The following is a 17,119-nucleotide window of genomic DNA, read 5'->3' as shown; positions in this document are numbered from 1 at the left end:
CAGAACAACCTTCTTCCACCATGTTTAACGTCTGGATTGTTGGACATAGTTACATCCACTGGGCTCAAAGGTATGCTGAGAGCAGAAATTTACACAACCTCAATTTACAAGATGTGGAAATTAAGTGGTTGGGCCAAAGAGGATTAAAATGTCACCAATTGATACCATTGGTGAAAACCTTTATGCATTTGCCAAAACCTGACCTGTTAATAGTGCACTGTGGAGGTAATGATTTGGGCACTTTGACAGGGGTAGGTCTGGAAATGCTTTTAAAGGACACCTTGGAGCAATTAATGGCACTTTTTCCTCAAACTGCCTTGGTATATTCCAATATATGCCAAAGACAGAAATGGAGGTGGTCCAACCAATTTTGTCCACAAATTGAGAAAGCGAGGAAGCATGTAAACAAATCTGTTTCAGCTTACATGAGAGACCATGGAATGGGCTCTCTGTACAACAATAACTTGCGTTACTACATGCAAGATATCTACAGAGGAGATGGAGTTCACTTCTCAGATGAGGGCAACAGAATTTTCATTCTGAATTTAAGACTGTGCATTGGTACCTACTTATAAGTACCTAAATGTACCATAAACCCAAAAGCTCTTCTCAGAGCTACCCTACATCTGATCACTCACAATTATTATTTTTTCTCTAACTTTTTTCACTAATTTTCCACAAATTTCGCTCCCCGGAGCGCTACCCGGTTCGCTAACCGAAAGCTAACCTCGCGGAATTTTTTTTAAAAAAAATGTTTTTCCGCACATATAAGCCTCCTCAGCCACGCTCAGAAAACCTAGGGGGTCAAGATAAGTCTACCATAACCCCTTCTACCCATTCTAAACATTATTTGCCCTCCATCTTGTATCTTAATGCGAACGAAACACAAAATGGTGGACTCCCGTGACGCTTAAGGTTCGCTAACCGGGCAGCTTCCCGGAAAGCGGTCCTAAAAAAAGGCGGGAAAGTAATTTACAGAATAACGACTAGAGACACTCTCACCAAATATAGATTAGCTCATACTACATAACAATCCCTTCCATTCTCACAAATTTCATTGAAATTCCATTTAGCCATTTAGCCTGTAGACCTCTCCAAGTACCGTGAGGTAAATTACTTCACAAAACACATCTGAATTGTTGGAATTGACAACCAATGAAAATGTTACTTTCATTTTCTACTTTTATTACCTGACATTTAATTGGTTATATACCTGTATATATATAAAGGGAGAGAAGGAAACACAGCCATTTTGACTACTACTTCTTGTTGTACCTCCTATTTCAAAAGCTTCAAAAAACTTCAACTTCTTTGTGAAGGTAAGTTATAATTTAATATATTGTGCACTATGACTTAATATAGTAGACTTTTTCTGCTACATATACACTATCCCTCTGTAGTAGTAATGTATTTAGATAGACTTCTCTGTTATAGTTATCAATGGAGTAAGGCTTGTCTTGGTTAAATCACATACACTTTTTTTTAGTCCTATTTCCACTCTCATACTATACACTGCCAAAAGATAAATTCACTGATAAAAACTGCCTATCTAAAATTAATCCCAACAGTGCCCTATCTCTACTAATATATATTTTTTTAATCCAAATTTCAGGCAAAATGGAAGGCGAGCAGCAAGTTTCATTTTCGATTGAACTGAAGGAGAGCAGCCAAGACAAACTTGATGACTTTATGGATGACAGTAGAGACCACGAACTTCTACAATGTGTTGAAGCAGTAGACAACTTGCTTCAAAATGAAAAACAATTACACCCTATAATAAATTATGACATTTCTGACAATGAAATGTTAGAAAATTTAATAAAGTATGAAACACAATCATAATAAAAAAAATAAATAAATAAAGAAAACAAAAAAAAACAAGAAAAACAACAAACAATTAACATACAGTATTAGAAAAGTCTTTCATTCTTTTATCCTTAAAGTTCGCTGCCCAGAAAGCTATCCGGTTCGCGAACTTGGCGCTTACCACGCAAAAAAAAATTTTTTTTTTTGGACCCTCCTAGGCCCTTTTAAAACCTCCACATAAAACCTAGGGGGTCAACGAGGATCTACTATGCCCCCTTATGGTAATTTCCCCCTTTGTTTTGGCCTCCTCTTGTCTCTCGATCCTACCGAGAGACAAGATGGCGGCCGCTCCGGACTGTTTAGAATGTTGACAGACACCGGAGGGCCAATCAGCTTCTCATCGCAAAGTTCCGTTACGCGAAAGGTTCGCTAACCGGATAGCTGCCCGGAGCGCTGTTACAGATATATATCTTGATTTAAACGTTAATTTCTCAAAATCCACTGAAGCACATATATTGAGACCTAGCAAAGGCACATCAGGCTAACAGTCCCTACAATTTTGCCAAGTTTCGTGAAAATCCATTCAGCCGTTCGGGCTAAAAGTGAGTCCAACCGCCCTATGGAAATTAACATGGGAAAAAGGCGTTTTGGGACCCCCCTTTTTTCTCGGCCCCCCCTCCACAAAACCCCCCCAAATTTTCAAGGTCTGCTCAGAAACAAAATGTGCCATTTTCCTGAAAATTTCAGCCAATTCCGTCCACGAACGCAAAAGTTATTAGGCATAGAATTTTCAGAAATCCCATAGGGAAAAAATCCTAACTATATATACCTACTGGCGACCGCCAGTAGGTAATATATATATATATACATATATATATATTTTTTTAAATGATATATGAAGTATCTACTTTCCCTACTGTTGCACTCACTGGAGTGGGAATAGTAATTTTTACCCCTACGCTATCCAACGCTTTCCCTACTGTTGCACTTTCTGGAGTGGGAATAGTAATTTTAACCCCTACGCTATCCAATGCTTTCCCTACTGTTGCACTCATTGGAGTGGGAATAGTAAGTTTTACCCCTACGCTATCCAACGCTTTCCCTACTGTTGCACTCTATGGAGTGGGAATAGCAATTTTTACCCCTACTCTATGCAACGCTTTCCCTACTGTTGCACTCTCTGGAGTGGGAATAGTAAGTTTTACCCCTATGCTATCCTAGGCTTTCCTACTGTTGCACTCTCTGGAGTGGGAATAGTAATTTTTACCCCTACGCTATCCAACTCTTTCCCTACTGTTGCACTCTCTGGAGTGGGAATAGTAATTTTTACCCCTACGCTATCCAACGCTTTCCCTACTGTTGCACTCTCTGGAGTGGGAATAGTAATTTTTAGCCCTTTATTATCCAACGCTTTCCCTACTGTTGCACTCTCTAGAGTGGGAATAGTAAGTTTTACCCCTACGCTATCCAACCCTTTCCCTACTGTTGCACTCTCTGGAGTGGGAATAGTAATTTTTACCCCTACGCTATCCAACGCTTTCCCTACTGTTGCACTCTGTGGAGTGGGAATAGTAATTTTTAGCCCTTCATTATCCAACGCTTTCCCTACTGTTGCACTCTCTGGAGTGGGAATAGTAAGTTTTACCCCTACGCTATCCAACCCTTTCCCTACTGTTGCACTCTCTGGAGTGGGAATAGTAATTTTTACCCCTACGCTATCCAACGCTTTCCCTACTGTTGCATTCTCTGGAGTGGGAAGAGTAATTGTTACCTCTACGCTATCCAATGCCTTATCTACTGTTGCACTCTCTGGAGTGAGAATAGTAATTTGACACTTCCGCTATCCTACGGTAATAATATTGGATATTTTTTAGTTATATTATGTTACTATATAAATATGTTTTGACAAATATGTTTGTAAATTTTTTTTATAACTTTAATTGAATATTTAATTATTATAAGGTAATTTAAGTATTTATAAGTATATTTTAGTAAATAATTTTTAATATTAATTTATTTTAACATTGTTTTTCATAAAGTCGATATTTTTACAAACAATATTTTTGTAAACAATATTTTTACTTGCATTTTTTGTATTTACCTGTTTGTAGATACAAAGTCGATATTCTGTCTGTCGATATTTTGTCGCAGATATTTTTGGTAGTCGATGTTATGTCTCTCGATATTATGTCAGTGATCCGCATAAAATACGTCATGTTGTGTCATATTTACAAAGTGATGCATCTAGGTAGTTGCGTCACTTTGTAAACCCCTTTGCCACATTATACCTGCGCCAGGTATAATGTATGCAGGGGTGGCATTTTGACACAAGTAAGCCTCGTAGAAGTGATGCAGTGTAACATTTCACTTCTAGGTTGCAAATGCGTCAGTATCTTACGCCCGCCTCACAGCAGGCGTAAGACTGATGCAGGCACATTTCACATGGGACTTGCCCATGTTAAATGACCCATTGCTGGAGTTGCATCACTTTTATGACACACTCCAGTATTGCGGCATTTTTGCACCTTCACATACGTCAGAAATACTGATGTATCTGTAACTCCTTGCGACATGATGCATCATACAGTAAATATGATGCATCCAGCATGCAGGAAGGAGGGCGCAATGATAAGTGATGCATCACTGTTTTCATGCAGCGATGTGTCACTTTTCCTAAATGAGGCCCAGAATTACTCTTTCTTCCGCATGTACACACTTTTTGCCCAAACCTGGTTTTGATCTACTCTGACACCCTGGAAACTTACATACTGAAGCAGTTATGCAACATTTGCGAAAGCAACACCTTTTTTCTAAAATGAATAAATGCAGCTCTGCTGTGGAGTGTTTAGGGTACATTATTAGAAATGAGGGAATTAAGATGGACGAAATGAAAAAAAGTAGGAATAGTGCAATGAGATACATTAATCTCAGCAAAGCCAATTCAGATTATTTTTGGTGTTTCCAATTTCCATAGAAAGTTCATTCATCGGATTACTGAAATGACGAGTCTCTTTAGCAGCTTAAAAGGGACAGATGTTTTTCTTTTTGTGCGGTCCTCAGAGGCTTCATAAATATGGAGTAAAGTAACGCAGCGCACATCACTGCGTTGCATTACTCTGCCTTGGGAGGCATACCGTGGGCATGGCGTGGGTGTCCCCAGGCAACTCCTGTGGTGTTTGACACATTCCCACATTTTCCAAAAGTGGAAGCATTGAGAATGCATAAAAGATACAATTTCCCAGGAGAGGAATAATGAGGAGAAACATCTTTGTTGCTCCTCTTTAGAAAGAGGACTGTGCCTCTCAGGATTGTTTTGGTGCAGTTAGGTGCTCCTTTCTGCACAAAATCAAACCTGCATGCAGCAAGGGCACACTTGCACCAGGGTGCAAGGATTCCTGCATTGACACTAGTGCACCAGAGCAGGTACCGAGGCAGGAGTGCGCTGTATTCTTTTAAATACGGTGCATTCCTGCCCTTTCCTCGTCAGGCAGCTCAGTGATTCAAGGTGGCTTACATCGCTGCGTGCCTTTCCCATAAGTGCCTTAGTATACACAAATGAAAGTTCTACCTCTCAGGTGTATTTGCAATCTCTTCCCCGGAAAAATCCCTCTTCATGTGTGTTGTTGGCTGGCTTGTGCATACCTATATGTGGAAGGTGTGTATCCCTAAATAACAGCTGTATTTGCTTGTTTTGTGTAGGTGCTGGGACCCGCCCAGATCGGAATAACAAGAAGCATTGTTGCTTGACCTTGTCTTCGGTGTGCAGACTAAATCCCAGAAAAGATTAGAACGCAAAAACAGCTGTAGGCTATGTGTGAGCGTACAGTGTGGCATAAAGCAAGATACGATTGTATAGCAACGTGTACAAAGCAGAAAGCAGTCTACAGCATGCTCATGCCAACATAAGGGAAACAACAATGGACCTGCACAGGACAGATGACAATTTGTTGTCTCTGATTAGTTTGCCTGCATACAAATAATTATCACAGATATTTTTACAGAATATTTTTGGGTGTTCCACAGTAACTCATTATTGATGGAGGAATCTATTTCCTGGACATATGTCGGACAAGCAGACCTCAGAAGAGTATTTCCCGGTGGCACAAGATTTTATCCTTATACTCAGACCTGGTGGTATTTCCTGTCCCTCACCTGCATTCACCTCAGCTTATTTTTAACCTTTTCCTATTCATGCAGTGTTTTAACATTTATCATTCATTGTTTAGATTGGTTTAATAGTCAGTCACAATAACAGTTGCGATCCCAAAACTAGCAAGCGGTGACCTCCTTAACTCTTGGTGCCTCAAAATCTCTTCCTGTGTAGCCCGGTCCGACGCGGCTTTGTCAATTGAGCAGAGGTTGCTCAGGATGTGACTGCTGTGATGCAGCTATTCTGTGATGGTCACCTATCATTGTACAGTAGCGGTCTAGCTGCCACAGCTTCCTGTATGGATTTCAAGCCTGGCGTCGATGCGCAGCGCACAGGCAGACCTCAGAGGAGTATATCCCCAGGGCACACAATTTAAGACTTATACTTAGGACTGGTAGTATTTCCTTTCCAACACTAAAGGAAGGGAGTCAGAGGGAGGAAAAAAGCTAAGGCTGCCCTCCAAAAACTATATTTAACATAAGGTCTCTGTTGCCAGATACCTGAGAGCCTTGCTGGTCACTATAAATCCATTCACAACACTCAAAGGGGTTGGTCTGGAAGGTATAGTCGATAGAAAAGGAGAAATTGCTCTTTTTCTAGGTGTCCCCTCACTCACCAGGGTTTCCCCATGGTGACATGCTTCATCATTGGGGCCATCCCAGTCCTCTACGGGCTGGGGCGTGCTGCGACTTGCGAATTACGTAGGAGCACTTACAAATGACTATGTGTGGTGCAGATGTGATAGTGGAGTGGTCTAAGTGATGTGTTAAGAAATACCTGCCCAGTAGGTTTTAATAAACTTTATTCTTGCCTCTAGGTGGGAATATTAAAAATGGGGTGGAAGAATAGGGGTCCCTATACGTAATGTGTTAAGGTGTACCTCTCAACTCCTGTCAACATGTTTTGTGCATACCCCAAGCACTTCTTCGGGACTACACAGGGACCAGCCCTGTGTTCGCCACTCCTTAGCTCTGTAATGAGTTATTTTAATTAAATTAAATGCTGCAATCTATAATTATTGCATGCAGTAATACCTACCTATTTATTCCAAACACGTGGTTCCTGTAAAACAAAAAACAACTTGAGAAGTCAAGGGGTGTTACCCCCGCACATTGTACACATAGCACATATCTTCTGGATTGCACATGGAAAACGTTATTACATTTCCCGTGGTCCTCAACAGGAAGTTTTTTTCTATGTAAAAAACGTGATAGTTTTCATGCACAAAAAGTGGTAGTTCTCATGCATCAAAACATGATAAAACACCTTACTGTGACACAACCAAACATTCATCTTGCACACACACTCATACATATTTACATACATGTCGTGGGACCTAACTGTGCCCCATGGACTCGGAAGCGTTCAGTATCCCAGCAAATCTAAGAAAGGTAGGAGAAATGGCACATCGTAAATTGCATCCACTGGTTTTGTTAGGCGTAGCGATGGTTATTCAACCCGCACGGTTGAAAAATAAAGGCTCTCCGTTTGCCCGATTTTGTCCGCATACACTTACTTGCTTAAGGAATACCTCCCTCCTTTAGACACCTACTAGCATCCCTCCGGTCCGGATGTTACTTGACCGGGGGCGCCAGGTTTGTTTTTAAAGATCTCCAGATACCCGTTTACTTCCGCATGCGCGCCCGAGCTCAGTGAAGAGCTGGTGCGTGGCAGTTGTTTAGAACGGTCGCGGCTGGCGGCCATCTTAAGTGTATGGTGTACTTTCCTTACACTTGAAAAGTCCATATTTTTAGATTCGGAAGTTCGTCATATCTAAAAATTAAATTAGACTTCTTACCATCACCCATTGTGTATTATCAGCCAATTTGCCACATTTTTACAAAATTGTTTAATTAGGTGTACACAAGGTCGGTGATTAGGATTATGCAAGACAGGCGGCCATGGTGTACATTCCACTCATTTAGATGGTCAATATTTTCGTATTGGGATGGTTTCTGTGATTAAAAATTAAATAATTATTAATTAAAGGCATCATCTTGTTGACCATTGTGATTATCAACTGGTTTGCCCCAATATTTACAAAACAAAGTATTTAGGTATACTAAGGCTGGTGATATTGAAAATCACTCAGGGCTGAAGAATACCTCCCACAGTTATTTTTCATTAATTCAGTTATTTTATGTGCAGAAAAAGCCTGTGTGACACTCTGTTGAATTGTCCTTCTCACGTGAATTGTCCCTAAGGGATGTCATCATTCAGACCCACAATGTGAGAGCGAAGTTTAAAAACCCAGCGTTGTTCCTTTTCCAGTAGTTTTTTCTCCATTTCTGCATGTGGTTGTTGTGTTTCCATAACCACCCAACGCATGTCATTGGGGGTATGTCCCTTTTCCAGAAAATGAGTGGTCATTTTTGTATTTGAATTTTGCATCTAAAATTGCTGCGGTGTTCCACCATCCTAGTGTTGACCTTCCTGGTGGTCATTCCGATGTAGTGTAAATCACAACTGCATGTGATCATATACACTACCCCTGTTGTGTTACAATTGGAAAAGGACTTTAAATCCCAAATCAGGCCGTTGTTACATGTGACTTGCTTGGTCGCACTCTTTAGATGGCACACACTACAATTGGAACACGGATAGTGTCCCACTGGTAGTGGGTGTAGGCAACGAACTGGGCCTTCTACAATCTTTGGGCGTGTATGGACTACTAAATCCTTCAAGTTTTTTCCTTTTCGGTGGCTAAACATGGGCTGAGTGAGGTTGAGGCCACCACTGTGTCTGGAAACACAACAACCACATGCAGAAATGGAGAAAAAACTACTGGAAAATCCAGAAGATATGTGCTATGTGTACAATGTGCGGGGGTAACACCCCTTGACTTCTCAAGTTGTTTTTTGTTTTACAGGAACCACGTGTTTGGAATAAATACGTAGGTATTACTGCATGCAATAATTATAGATTGCAGCATTTAATTTAATTAAAATAACTCATTACAGAGCTAAGGAGTGGGGAACACAGGGCTGGTCCCTGTGTAGTCCCGAAGAAGTGCTTGGGGTATGCACGAAACATGTTGACAGGAGTTGAGAGGTACACCTTAACACATTACGTTTAGGGACCCCTATTCTTCCACCCCATTTTTAATATTACCACCTAGAGGCAAGAATAAAGTTTATTAAAACCTACTGGGCAGGTATTTTTTAACACATCACTTAGACCACTCCACTATCACATCTGCACCACACATAGTCATTTGTAAGTGCTCCTACGTAATTCGCAAGTCGCAGCACGCCCCAGCCCGTAGAGGACTGGGATGGCCCCAATGATGAAGCATGTCACCATGGCGCAACCCTGGTGAGTGAGGGGACACCTAGAAAAAGAGCAATTTCTTCTTTTCTATCGACTATACCTTCCAGACCAACCCCATTAAGTGTTGTGAATGGATTTATAGTGACCAGCAAGGCTCTCAGGTATCTGGCAACAGAGACCTTATGTTAAATATAGTATTTCCTTTCCCTCACCCGCATTCATTTATGCTTATTTTTTAACTTTTTCCTATTTGCGCCATGTTTTAACATCTATTCATCATTGTTCAGATTACACCCTCGTCTACAGGCCCTCCAGCCCCGACGGCCCTTCACCGATACCATCTTAGACCTCATCACAATGCTCGGTATTCCTATAGCCTTTCCGGAAAGCTATAAGCTAGCAAGGCAAGACAGGGAACTCAAACCAGGAGGCGGAACAGCCATTGCCTTTGCGAAACCCTTAAAGCCAAAATCCTTGACTCTCTTCTTACCAACTGGGTTGAGCTGATTGTGTTTAAATTACATCCCCCAAACAGAACCCCTGGAATGGTGCTCTCATTTACCTACCCCTGGACAAAAACAGGACTTATTTTTCAATCTAACCGAGCAACTCTCACCCTGTGTACTTGCCACACAAGACTTTCACCGTATTGGAGATTTTATATGATCATGTTGACGTTACCACGGATCCCGAGGTCCCTATCTTGCTAACACATCTCAAAATGCTAAACCTACACCAATGTTTGGCCCCACCCATCAAGCAGGGAATACAGTGGACCTCATTTTCTCCATTAGTAAGCTCCCACAACTTGTCACTCCACTGCCACAGACATGGACAGATCACTTTCTGATCAGCTTCCTATTTACCACAGTGCCCAGCACATCCATGGCCCAGCACCAATTCATCATTAGACCCTGGAAGCAGGTCACCAGCGACTCCTTTCATGCAGCCTCCCGACGGTTAAATCAGACAGTCCATTAGCTATCAATGCAACTAATGTACAGTTTAATGATTCCCTCCCTCAGGCATTTGACATTGGCATTTGACATTGTGGCTCCCTATAAATCACTTGCTAGGAAATATTTCAGGCACAATGCACCTTGGTATGCGGCTGAATTGAAAACTGATAAGACCCGCTGCAAAAGGCTTGAGCCCAACTGGAGGCTATCTTAAAGAAATAATGACAAACACATTTTTTAAAGATGCACTTCGCTCCTATCATGCCAAACTAAAGACAGCTCTTAGTACATTGTCCATAAAATTGATCCGGAAGCAACTCATTCAAGGTGCTTTGAAGTACACCAGGCCCAACAGCAAGACCATAGTTGACCCACCCTACCTAAACCTCTGCATCAAACTTGGTACCTTCTTCCACAACAAGATCAGGCAGATCGATGACAGCTTCGATACGCAAGACCCAGCCACTATGTAGCAGTGGGCCTCTGCAAGGCCTACCAGTGCTAGGAGTTCTCCCTTCTCTGCACAGAGTCCCCAGACCAATAGGAAGAAGTTGGCACAGAAACTGGAATAGAAAAGACAGAGTTTATTAACCTCATGAGGTGGAACTACATTCACACAACACCCTTTGCTAATGTATGAAGTGATGCACTGAATGTAAGGAGCTTGGTCCTTTTACACCCACACAGGGGCTCAAATGAAGGCGGTACAAGTACAAAATGCTGGTTGTAGGTACATATAAGGTCATACAGAAAGTGTACAGGCGACAAGTGGGAGGAGCTATTAGTTTGCTAATTCTGGTGGACACATCCTGACAGTTACAGACTACAGCAGCTACAAGCTCAACTGAGCATGTGCGAAAGTGGAAGATGCTAAATATATCTTGTCTCTAGGCAGATTTCAAGAGCAGTCAACAGAAAGGTAGGACAAAACACATGGCAAACAAAATGGCTAACAGAAATACAAAATGGATTCTATAAAACCGACAAGATAGTCTCTAAATACAGGATGTCTTCTGCTAATGCTTAACCTAATTGCTGCCAAATTACAACAACTACACCCAGCACCGCTGCCTGCAACCACGCCGTACTCCAACAGACCATGCTCAACTGGACTCCACTCACCACAGACAACTCATTAAAGACCATAAAGAGCAACTATTCAGTAGCCCCATTGGATATTTACCCAAACCACATCTTCCACAGAGCAGCCGCCTCCATCGCACCACCCTTTTTCCACACCATAAATTGCTCCATCGAAACTTCCACCTTCCCCGATGACTGGAAATGTGCTAAGATAAACCCCCGGTGAGGAAGCCGTCTGCTGACCCGACAGATCCCAAGAACTTCAGACCCAAATTCCTGCTCCCCTTCCCAGGGAAGGTCATTGAGAATGCCATCAACCTCCAACTCTTTGAGTTCAGGGAAGAGAACCATGTCCTGGACACCTCCCAACCTAGCTTCCGAAGCAACCACAGCACTGAGACAGCACTCCTCACTGCTACCAATTACATCTGCTCCCTCCTCGACTGGGGTAAAACCGTAGCCCTCATACTACAGGACCTCTCGGCCATCTTCAACATCACCACCCAACAAACACGAGACTCCATGATGCCGGCATCCATGAAAAGGCACTGGACTGGATCCACCCCTACCTCACAGGGCGAACACAGCAAGTCAGACAACCCTTGTTGCTCTCTGAACCTATAGAGATCAGCTGCATAGTGCCCCAGGGTTTCTAACTGAGCCCAACTCTCTTCAAAATCTACATGCCCCTCCTCGCACCCATGGTCACAAACCATGGACTCGACATTGTCTCCTACTCCAACGACACACAGCTGATCCTCTCCCTATCCAAAGAACCCACAGCTCCCAGAATCAATTTTCAGAACCTGATGAAGGCTGTTGCTACCTGGATGAAAGACTGCTGCCTCAAGCTCAACTGGGAGTGCACCGAATTACTCATCTTGGCAAGGTTGGGTCTGGTTCTTTCCTGAATGGGAATTTGCCTGGATGTTCCTGATTCGGTGGGCTTTTGTGCTTTCCGTTGGGTTTGCTTGCGGCCCTGGCTGGTGTGTCTTCCCTCTTTGGGGGTTTGGGTTGATGCCTGGATGGTTCCCAGACCTTCAATTCCCTTGGTTTCCTTTTTTCTCCATTGTGGGTGACTGTGGCCTTATGGTTTCTGTCTCTTGCTCTGCAGGTTACATGTTCAGTTACTATTGCTTCCATGGTTACGTTGACTGTCTTGGCCTCCAGCCATACCTCCCTGTGTCTCCCTGCTCTTGTCTGCTTTCGATGGTTGCCAGGATGGCGTTCTGGTCACTGCTGAACCTGTACCTCTAGGGAATGCTAGGGTTTGGTTCCTGGGCCTCCTTCTGTTGTGGTTCTGGGTTCAGCTGGTCTGCCTGTGGCCTTGCCACGTGGGTTCCTTGCTTTCTTTCTGGTGCTGTTGGGTCCCGTCATCCTCAGGACTTCCCAGGCCTAAAACCAAATCGGGTATCAGTTATAATATGCTGGTTCTGAGCCCAATCCATTAGTCGGCTAAGGATAACCCTCCCTAAGACCTTTGCTGACACATCTATTAGGGAGATTGGTCTATAACAAACAGGGATATCCCTATTTCCTTTTTTAAAATGGGGACTATCGTGGCTGTTGACCAGGATGATAACATCATGGGGTTGACTGCTGCGTTAATGACTCTTGTCAGGATAGGTGCCCATAGTTCTACCTCGCTCAGAAAAATATGAGGTGGAATCCCGTCAGGTCCTGGAGCCTTATTTCGGGTCAGATCTTCAATCCCTGCCTTGATCTCACCAAGAGAAAATCTTATCTCACTGCTGTTCCTTTCCCCCCTGTTACTCTCTGCATGGGTCTCATCTGTGCAATGGTTGCAGAGTCCATAAAAGTGTTCTTTCCATTGCCCTGGCAGAATGTTATTGGCTATCCTAGGTTTGTTTACCTCTTTGAAACAGGGGTTGTTTATGAATTTCCAAAAGGCAGTTGAATCTTTTAGCTCCATCGCCTCTCTCAGATCCTCCCAGGCTTGGTGTTGTAATTTTGTTTTGCAGCCTTTAACAGATAGCTTGTAATTTTCCCTACAGAGGATCACACTACCCTTAACTCTTGGGGTAGATTTTAGAGCAGCTTTCAGCTCTCTTGAGGCATTGGAGCATTGTTGGTCAAACCACCTTGGATCTTCCGACTTGGGTCTGTTTTATGTTGATCTGAGCAGAACATCAATTATTTGGGCGACACCCTCGAAGGCCCTAACTAAGTCAGTCCCCTCCACCCCCGGGTCCAGGCAACTCGAAATGGCTTGTTTGACATCTTTCATCAGGGCTCTATAAAAGACTTCCCCATTAGCCTGTGACCATCTCAACCTCCTGCCTTGGTCTATGACACCTGCCGTTCCCCCCAACCGGTGTCTTCTTACAGGGATTTAGCTCTGCAAGAGACAGGACGAGAAGGCTATGGTCGCTAAAAATACTCAAGCAAATTCTAAAACCTAACACCCATTTTTTTATAGCCAAGGAGACAAAGTTGAAATTAATGAATGAAGCACATCCTCTGCCTTTAAATGTTGGGTGGCTCGTTTTATTCTTGCAAACTACCACCAGATCCATGGTGTGTGTGAGGGCATGCACATTTAAGAATTTACTAAGTGCCTTTGCCTCTGTAGTGTGTTCCATGTGCAGACCCTCTTCCAATCTGCAGGTAGACCAGTTCCCGCCCTTAACTATCAGATTTTGGCATAGGTGGCAATTGAAGTCGCCATCTAGGACCAAATGGGGTGGCATCCCCCACTCTTATATTTGAGTTAGCCTTCTATCTAGCTCTCGTAAGCTTACAGTGCCCTGCCCCATTGTCACTGCATTATAAATGTTTATAAAAATTGACTTGTGTCCTCTATTTTGGAACCTAAGCCCCTGCACAATATCTGAGTCCCAGTCCAATTCAGTCTATCTACCCTGTAACCAAAGATCAACAAATGTGACCAACCCTCCCCTAGCTCTCCCTAATAGTGCCTTGCAGGACGGGATGAAGTAGGTCTTGTAGCCCTCTTTAAAGAAGGAACTGTTCACCACTTCCCATGTTTCCTGTAAACAAATGATTTGAAATTTCCTTATGTAGTGTACCTATTCTTCATTCTTAAATTTAGAGGATAAACCGGCTATATTCCAGGAAACTAACTTGAATTCACTCTCATTTTGCCTATCTGCACTGCCCAATGTTAGACGGGTGTGGGGCCCATCACCCTCGATGTTTAGATTGCTAAACTCTTGTGATCGTGCTATGCTAGAGTCTATACCGGTTTGATTTACTACTCCCCCAGCTGTGATCGCCTCTTCTGTCCTTCCTGAGACTGTGATAATGGCTTTGCTTGCATGGGCATGAACACCTTTGACTTACCCGGGCAAGCTCAGTCAATCAATATCATTTAGGTCCCTGGCATTACTGCGGGGGGCGTAAAAGTTGTATGTGGGACTCTAAAACTTCACCTGTGTTCTTCCACCCGGTGTCCCCTGTGTTCCTGCGAGTTATTCGAGGTCATCGTTTGTCAATAAAAGTTGCCCAGTGGGACCATTTTAATACTTGAGCACCCCTCATCTCGATAAATCTAATTATTCTGAGAAAGCAGCATACGCACGAGCTTGGGGTACCTTAAGGTCACGATAACGCAGTCACCTGGGCAGGCTTTCCTGGTGCTGCCAATCCAAGATACTCTCCTGGCCATCAGAATGTGCCTATAGTCAGTGATGTTTAAACCTATGTTCCTTCCCAACCCGTGAGCTGTCTTGTTAATCAGCATTGGTGTTGATTCTGCTCTATCATTCATGCAGGCTGGAACACCTTAAAACCACAGTGTATGAAAATGAAGCAGGGTGTAAATCTAAAACTGGCAGATGTGTGGTACAATGTGCACTTTGCATTGGCGCCTCCCTAGGGTGTTGATGTGGGGTGGCTCTATCCACTGTGTTAATGTGGGCTGACTGAGCTGATTGGAGTGCTGTGATGTTACCTGCAGTCCCCACCCTCCGGTCCCTGTGTCCCCTGGTGGTGGTACTTGTGTTGTTTCTATTTTCAACCAGTGGGACAGGGTTTTAAGCTCTAGTGTCCCTATCTTGTGAGCCTACGGGTTCTTCGTTGACCCGATTTTCCCCCTCCCCCTCATCCGCTAGTACTGTGGGTGCTACTTGGGGTATAAGATTTTCCACTGCATCATTGTTAGGTGCCTTGGTCTGAGCCAGGAGTAGCGTCAATGTATCCTCTATTGACCTTAGTCTACCCAATAAAGGCTCAAAAGGACAGTTATCAGTGTTTCCGCTCTTTACTCAAGATCAGCCCCCAGCTTTATGCTGGCAAATTCCCCACTGTCGGGCATTCTACTATATCCCGGGATCTACTGCCTTGTGTCGCTGGCTTGGTTTTTTGTTTCTTATTATGTGTTAATTTCAGAAACGCCCCTCCCCTGGTTCGCTTTGCTGGTGGCTCATCGCTAATTAAGGGCTTGGTGGTGCTAGTACTTCCGGGTTTGGTGGGCGTCTTCAAGCGGGTGATGACCTGCCCCCACCTATGCATGATGCTGTTACATTATTTGTGGTAGACAGTGTCGATGTTATAGCCCCAACTCCCCTCCACTGTAGTGTTCTGGGGATGGCTTACACAACCAATTTGTGCTTCTATGTGTTCCTGCAATGGGGATAGTAGTACAGGTGGCGAGGCGCCGAGAATGGCTCTTTCCCTGTTTGTACTACTATGAGTTGTGGCCAGACACGAATGGTCCATTCCATTAGGGGATTTGGTCACTGCTATACTGCCCATGGATGAGACCACGAAGGGTCCAGGGAAAGTCTTTTTTCTATGAACTGAATCTGGTCCAAAGTCCCTGTGACCCCACCACCTACAAAAGAGCCCGTGGCCTTGCGCTTACTCATAGTTATACTCTCAAACTTGTACACAAAAGTGTAACAAACAGTTCCTTAAGAGTCCTCCGTGGGGCTAACTCCGTACTTGCCTTGCTACCATATGTCAGGAGAGTGGCCCAGCCCTGCCTCGTCCTGTCGCAGACAGGCCCGCCCTTGGCATGGCGGGAGCCCCTGGGTACTTTTAAACGTGCCTCCTGGCGCTCCGGTGATGTCTGTGTGCACGCGACAGCGCAGTTTGCAACAAAGGTCCCTGGGAAGTGTAGTCCACTCGCCCGCTACACTCCCGGTCCTGGTCCCGATATCCTTGTGGCAATGGTAGTGGCGATACAGAGGCTGGCACACATGATCAAAGGGTGTCCGGTTAACCATCATTAGAAAAACAAGCAGGAACTCCTTCTGAGTTCACTGTGTTAAAGCCCAGAAAAACTTCATTTAGCAGCAATTTTGCGATCTGTGGCTCTCAGTAAGTATGGGTGAATTTTGCGAATTTGCGGTACGTGAATTCACGCAAAAGCGTACTCGAGGTTCGCAAAATACGTTAACTTTCTTGAGATTGCGGATTTTTTTATTTTTGCGAGTTCGCAGGATTTTTTTCACCGCGGCTCCCATGAAGTTACTTATGCGGTCGTATATGGGCGCGGTCATCTTGTTTTTCACTGTTCGCGTTGCCTATTTCTGTTTCTGGTCGCTAGTTGCTTGCTCGCGTTGCGCATTTCCTGTTCCTGGTCACAGTTGCGTGTTCGCGTCCGTTTTTGCGTGCTCACGAGGAAAATATCGCATAAACTTACCCATGCGGCCATCTTATTTTTCATTCATTGGTGTGGTTCTGGGCATGCCTTTCCTATCCAGCTTCAATCTCTTTAATCCTTTGTTTGTTTGAACTTTTAAAAATCTTTTTTACTCATTATCTATCTCTCTATTTTTGTACATCTATATTTTGTGCTTTTTTTCTACTTTTAGTTACTTTAATAACTACTTTTTTTTAACTCTCTCTTTTCTTTTATTTACTT

General features: G+C 43.6%; 1 protein-coding gene across 1 annotated transcript in view; it reads left to right on the top strand.

Moving 5' to 3' along the window:
• The window catches only part of LOC147725161 (CD5 antigen-like), a 334,692-nt gene that overhangs the window by 22,243 nt on the left and 295,330 nt on the right, over positions 1-17,119 (top strand). The gene's annotated exons all lie outside the window — the stretch shown is intronic.

Source organism: Lissotriton vulgaris, chromosome 4_1 (assembly GCF_964263255.1).
Source record: "Lissotriton vulgaris chromosome 4_1, aLisVul1.2, whole genome shotgun sequence".
Classification (NCBI taxonomy): Eukaryota; Metazoa; Chordata; class Amphibia; order Caudata; family Salamandridae; genus Lissotriton; species Lissotriton vulgaris.
This window is presented reverse-complemented; position numbering and strand designations above follow the sequence as displayed.